Here is a 7,259-nt window from a genome sequence, read left to right on the forward strand (position 1 = left end):
CACAAGCTCCTCTGTATATTATATACTGACAGCACAAGCTCCTCCTGTATATTATATACTGACAGCACAAGCTCCTCCTGTATATTATATACTGACAGCACAAGCTCCTCTGTATATTATATACTGACAGCACAAGCTCCTCTGTATATTATATACTGACAGCACAAGCTCCTCTGTATATTATATACTGACAGCACAAGCTCCTCTGTATATTATATACTGACAGCACAAGCTCCTCTGTATATTATATACTGACAGCACAAGCTCCTCTGTATATTATATACCGACAGCACAAGCTCCTCTGTATATTATATACTGACAGCACAAGCTCCACTGTATATTATATACTGACAGCACAAGCTCCTCTGTATATTATATACCGACAGCACAAGCTCCTCTGTATATTATATACTGACAGCACAAGCTCCTCTGTATATTATATACTGACAGCACAAGCTCCTCTGTATATTATATACTGACAGCACAAGCTCCTCTGTATATTATATACTGACAGCACAAGCTCCTCTGTATATTATATACCGACAGCACAAGCTCCTCTGTATATTATATACCGACAGCACAAGCTCCTCTGTATATTATATACTGACAGCACAAGCTCCTCTGTATATTATATACTGACAGCACAAGCTCCTCTGTATATTATATACTGACAGCACAAGCTCCTCTGTATATTATATACTGACAGCACAAGCTCCTCTGTATATTATATACCGACAGCACAAGCTCCTCTGTATATTATATACCGACAGCACAAGCTCCTCTGTATATTATATACTGACAGCACAAGCTCCTCCTGTATATTATATACCGACAGCACAAGCTCCTCTGTATATTATATACTGACAGCACAAGCTCCTCTGTATTTTATATACCGACAGCACAAGCTCCTCTGTATATTATATACTGACAGCACAAGCCCCTCTGTATATTATATACTGACAGCACAAGCTCCTCCTGTATATTATATACCGACAGCACAAGCTCCTCCTGTATATTATATACTGACAGCACAAGCCCCTCTGTATATTATATACTGACAGCACAAGCTCCTCTGTATATTATATACTGACAGCACAAGCTCCTCTGTATATTATATACTGACAGCACAAGCTCCTCCTGTATATTATATACTGACAGCACAAGCTCCTCTGTATATTATATACTGACAGCACAAGCTCCTCTGTATATTATATACTGACAGCACAAGCTCCTCTGTATATTATATACTGACAGCACAAGCTCCTCCTGTATATTATATACTGACAGCACAAGCTCCTCTGTATATTATATACTGACAGCACAAGCTCCTCTGTATATTATATACTGACAGCACAAGCTCCTCTGTATATTATATACTGACAGCACAAGCTCCTCTGTATATTATATACTGACAGCACAAGCTCCTCTGTATATTATATACTGACAGCACAAGCTCCTCTGTATATTATATACTGACAGCACAAGCTCCTCTGTATATTATATACTGACAGCACAAGCTCCTCTGTATATTATATACTGACAGCACAAGCTCCTCTGTATATTATATACTGACAGCACAAGCTCCTCTGTATATTATATACTGACAGCACAAGCTCCTCTGTATATTATATACTGACAGCACAAGCTCCTCTGTATATTATATACCGACAGCACAAGCTCCTCTGTATATTATATACCTGACAGCACAAGCTCCTCTGTATATTATATACCGACAGCACAAGCTCCTCTGTATATTATATACTGACAGCACAAGCTCCTCTGTATATTATATACTGACAGCACAAGCTCCTCTGTATATTATATACCGACAGCACAAGCTCCTCCTGTATATTATATACTGACAGCACAAGCTCCTCTGTATATTATATACTGACAGCACAAGCTCCTCTGTATATTATATACTGACAGCACAAGCTCCTCTGTATATTATATACCGACAGCACAAGCTCCTCTGTATATTATATACTGACAGCACAAGCTCCTCCTGTATATTATATACCGACAGCACAAGCTCCTCTGTATAATATATACCGACAGCACAAGCTCCTCTGTATATTATATACCGACAGCACAAGCTCCTCTGTATATTATATACCGACAGCACAAGCTCCTCTGTATATTATATACTGACAGCACAAGCTCCTCTGTATATTATATACCTGACAGCACAAGCTCCTCTGTATATTATATACTGACAGCACAAGCTCCTCTGTATATTATATACCGACAGCACAAGCTCCTCTGTATAATATATACCGACAGCACAAGCTCCTCTGTATATTATATACCGACAGCACAAGCTCCTCTGTATATTATATACCGACAGCACAAGCTCCTCTGTATATTATATACCGACAGCACAAGCTCCTCTGTATATTATATACCGACAGCACAAGCTCCTCTGTATATTATATACCGACAGCACAAGCTCCTCTGTATATTATATACCGACAGCACAAGCTCCTCTGTATAATATATACCGACAGTACAAGCTCCTCTGTATATTATATACTGACAGCACAAGCTCCACTGTATATTATATACCGACAGCACAAGCTCCTCCTGTATATTATATACTGACAGCACAAGCTCCTCTGTATATTATATACTGACAGCACAAGCTCCTCTGTATATTATATACCGACAGCACAAGCTCCTCTGTATATTATATACTGACAGCACAAGCTCCTCTGTATATTATATACCGACAGCACAAGCTCCTCTGTATATTATATACTGACAGCACAAGCTCCTCTGTATATTATATACTGACAGCACAAGCTCCTCTGTATATTATATACTGACAGCACAAGCTCCTCTGTATATTATATACTGACAGCACAAGCTCCTCTGTATATTATATACCGACAGTACAAGCTCCTCCTGTATATTATATACCGACAGTACAAGCTCCTCCTGTATATTATATACTGACAGTACAAGCTCCTCTGTATATTATATACTGACAGCACAAGCTCCTCCTGTATATTATATACTGACAGCACAAGCTCCTCTGTATATTATATACTGACAGCACAAGCTCCCCTGTATATTATATACTGACAGCACAAGCTCCTCTGTATATTATATACTGACAGCACAAGCTCCTCTGTATATTATATACTGACAGCACAAGCTCCTCTGTATATTATATACTGACAGCACAAGCTCCTCTGTATATTATATACCGACAGCACAAGCTCCTCTGTATATTATATACTGACAGCACAAGCTCCTCTGTATATTATATACTGACAGCACAAGCTCCTCTGTATATTATATACCGACAGCACAAGCTCCTCTGTATATTATATACTGACAGCACAAGCTCCTCTGTATATTATATACCGACAGCACAAGCTCCTCTGTATATTATATACTGACAGCACAAGCTCCTCTGTATATTATATACCGACAGTACAAGCTCCTCTGTATATTATATACCGACAGTACAAGCTCCTCTGTATATTATATACCGACAGCACAAGCTCCTCTGTATATTATATACCGACAGCACAAGCTCCTCTGTATAATATATACCGACACTACAAGCTCCTCTGTATATTATATACTGACAGCACAATCTCCTCTGTATATTATATACTGACAGCACAAGCTCCACTGTATATTATATACTGACAGCACAATCTCCTCTGTATATTATATACTGACAGCACAAGCTCCTCTGTATATTATATACTGACAGCACAAGCTCCTCTGTATATTATATATTGACAGCACAAGCTCCTCTGTATATTATATACTGACAGCACAAGCTCCTCTGTATATTATATACTGACAGCACAAGCTCCTCTGTATATTATATACTGACAGCACAAGCTCCTCTGTATATTATATACTGACAGCACAAGCTCCTCTGTATATTATATACTGACAGCACAAGCTCCTCCTGTATATTATATACTGACAGCACAAGATCCTCTGTATATTATATACTGACAGCACAAGCTCCACTGTATATTATATACTGACAGCACAAGCTCCTCTGTATATTATATACCGACAGCACAAGCTCCTCTGTATATTATATACCGACAGCACAAGCTCCTCTGTATATTGTATACTGACAGTACAAGCTCCTCTGTATATTATATACCTGACAGCACAAGCTCCTCTGTATATTATATACTGACAGCACAAGCTCCTCTGTATATTATATACCGACAGCACAAGCTCCTCTGTATATTATATACTGACAGCACAAGCTCCTCTGTATATTGTATACTGACAGTACAAGCTCCACTGTATATTATATACTGACAGCACAAGCTCCTCTGTATATTATATACTGACAGCACAAGCTCCTCTGTATATTATATACTGACAGCACAAGCTCCTCTGTATATTATATACTGACAGCACAAGCTCCTCTGTATATTATATACTGACAGCACAAGCTCCACTGTATATTATATACTGACAGTACAAGCTCCTCTGTATATTATATACTGACAGCACAAGCTCCTCTGTATATTATATACTGACAGCACAAGCTCCTCTGTATATTATATACTGACAGTACAAGCTCCTCTGTATATTATATACTGACAGCACAAGCTCCTCTGTATATTATATACTGACAGCACAAGCTCCTCTGTATATTATATACTGACAGCACAAGCTCCTCTGTATATTATATACCGACAGCACAAGCTCCTCTGTATATTATATACCGACAGCACAAGCTCCTCTGTATATTATATACCGACAGCACAAGCTCCTCTGTATATTATATACCGACAGTACAAGCTCCTCTGTATATTATATACCGACAGTACAAGCTCCTCTGTATATTATATACTGACAGTACAAGCTCCTCTGTATATTATATACCGACAGCACAAGCTCCTCCTGTATATTATATACTGATAGCACAAGCTCCTCTGTATATTATATACCTGACAGCACAAGCTCCACTGTATATTATATACTGACAGCACAAGCTCCTCCTGTATATTATATACTGACAGCACAAGCTCCTCTGTATATTATATACCGACAGTACAAGCTCCTCTGTATATTATATACTGACAGCACAAGCTCCTCTGTATATTATATACTGACAGTACAAGCTCCTCCTGTATATTATATACCGACAGCACAAGCTCCTCTGTATATTATATACTGACAGTACAAGCTCCTCTGTATATTATATACTGACAGCACAAGCTCCTCTGTATATTATATACTGACAGCACAAGCTCCTCTGTATATTATATACTGACAGTACAAGCTCCTCCTGTATATTATTTACTGACAGTACAAGCTCCTCTGTATATATATACTGACAGCACAAGCTCCTCTGTATATTATATACTGACTGCACAAGCTCCTCTGTATATTATATACCGACAGCACAAGCTCCTCTGTATATTATATACTGACAGCACAAGCTCCTCTGTATATTATATACTGACAGTACAAGCTCCTCTGTATATTATATACTGACAGCACAAGCTCCTCTGTATATTATATACTGACAGCACAAGCTCCTCTGTATATTATATACTGACAGCACAAGCTCCTCTGTATATTATATACTGACTGCACAAGCTCCTCCTGTATATTATATACTGACAGCACAAGCTCCTCTGTATATTATATACTGACAGCACAAGCTCCTCTGTATATTATATACCGACAGTACAAGCTCCTCTGTATATTATATACTGACTGCACAAGCTCCTCTGTATATTATATACTGACAGCACAAGCTCCTCTGTATATTATATACTGACTGCACAAGCTCCTCTGTATATTATATACTGACAGCACAAGCTCCTCCTGTATATTATATACCGACAGCACAAGCTCCTCTGTATATTATATACTGACAGCACAAGCTCCTCTGTATATTATATACTGACAGCACAAGCTCCTCTGTATATTATATACCGACAGCACAAGCTCCTCTGTATATTATATACCGACAGCACAAGCTCCTCTGTATATTATATACCGACAGCACAAGCTCCTCTGTATATTATATACCGACAGCACAAGCTCCCTCTGTATATTATATACTGACTGCACAAGCTCCTCTGTATATTATATACCGACAGCACAAGCTCCTCTGTATATTATATACTGACAGCACAAGCTCCTCTGTATATTATATACTGACAGCACAAGCTCCTCTGTATATTATATACTGACAGCACAAGCTCCTCTGTATATTATATACTGACAGCACAAGCTCCTCTGTATATTATATACCGACAGCACAAGCTCCTCTGTATATTATATACTGACAGCACAAGCTCCTCTGTATATTATATACTGACAGCACAAGCTCCTCTGTATATTATATACTGTATATAACAGCACAAGCTCCTCTGTATAATATATACTGACAGGCACAAGCTCCTCTGTATATTATATACTGACAGCACAAGCTCCTCTGTATATTATATACTGACAGCACAAGCTCCTCTGTATATTATATACTGACAGCACAAGCTCCTCTGTATATTATATACTGACAGCACAAGCTCCTCTGTATATTATATACTGACAGCACAAGCTCCTCTGTATATTATATACTGACAGCACAAGCTCCTCTGTATATTATATACCGACAGCACAAGCTCCTCTGTATATTATATACTGACAGCACAAGCTCCTCTGTATATTATATACTGACAGCACAAGCTCCTCTGTATATTATATACTGACAGCACAAGCTCCTCCTGTATATTATATACTGACAGCACAAGCTCCTCTGTATATTATATACTGACAGCACAAGCTCCTCTGTATATTATATACTGACAGCACAAGCCTCCTCTGTATATTATATACTGACAGCACAAGCTCCTCCTGTATATTATATACTGACAGCACAAGCTCCTCTGTATATTATATACTGACAGCACAAGCTCCTCTGTATATTATATACTGACAGCACAAGCTCCTCTGTATATTATATACTGACAGCACAAGCTCCTCTGTATATTATATACTGACAGCACAAGCTCCTCTGTATATTATATACTGACAGCACAAGCTCCTCTGTATATTATATACTGACAGCACAAGCTCCTCTGTATATTATATACTGACAGCACAAGCTCCTCTGTATTTTATATACTGACAGCACAAGCTCCTCTGTATATTATATACCGACAGCACAAGGTCCTCTGTATATTATATACCGACAGCACAAGCTCCTCTGTATATTATATACCGACAGCCACAAGATACTCTGTATATTATAT

Source organism: Phyllobates terribilis, unplaced genomic scaffold, assembly GCF_046119375.1.
Source record: "Phyllobates terribilis strain yellow unplaced genomic scaffold, ASM4611937v1 Scaffold_25__1_contigs__length_18738178, whole genome shotgun sequence".
NCBI lineage: Eukaryota > Metazoa > Chordata > Amphibia > Anura > Dendrobatidae > Phyllobates > Phyllobates terribilis.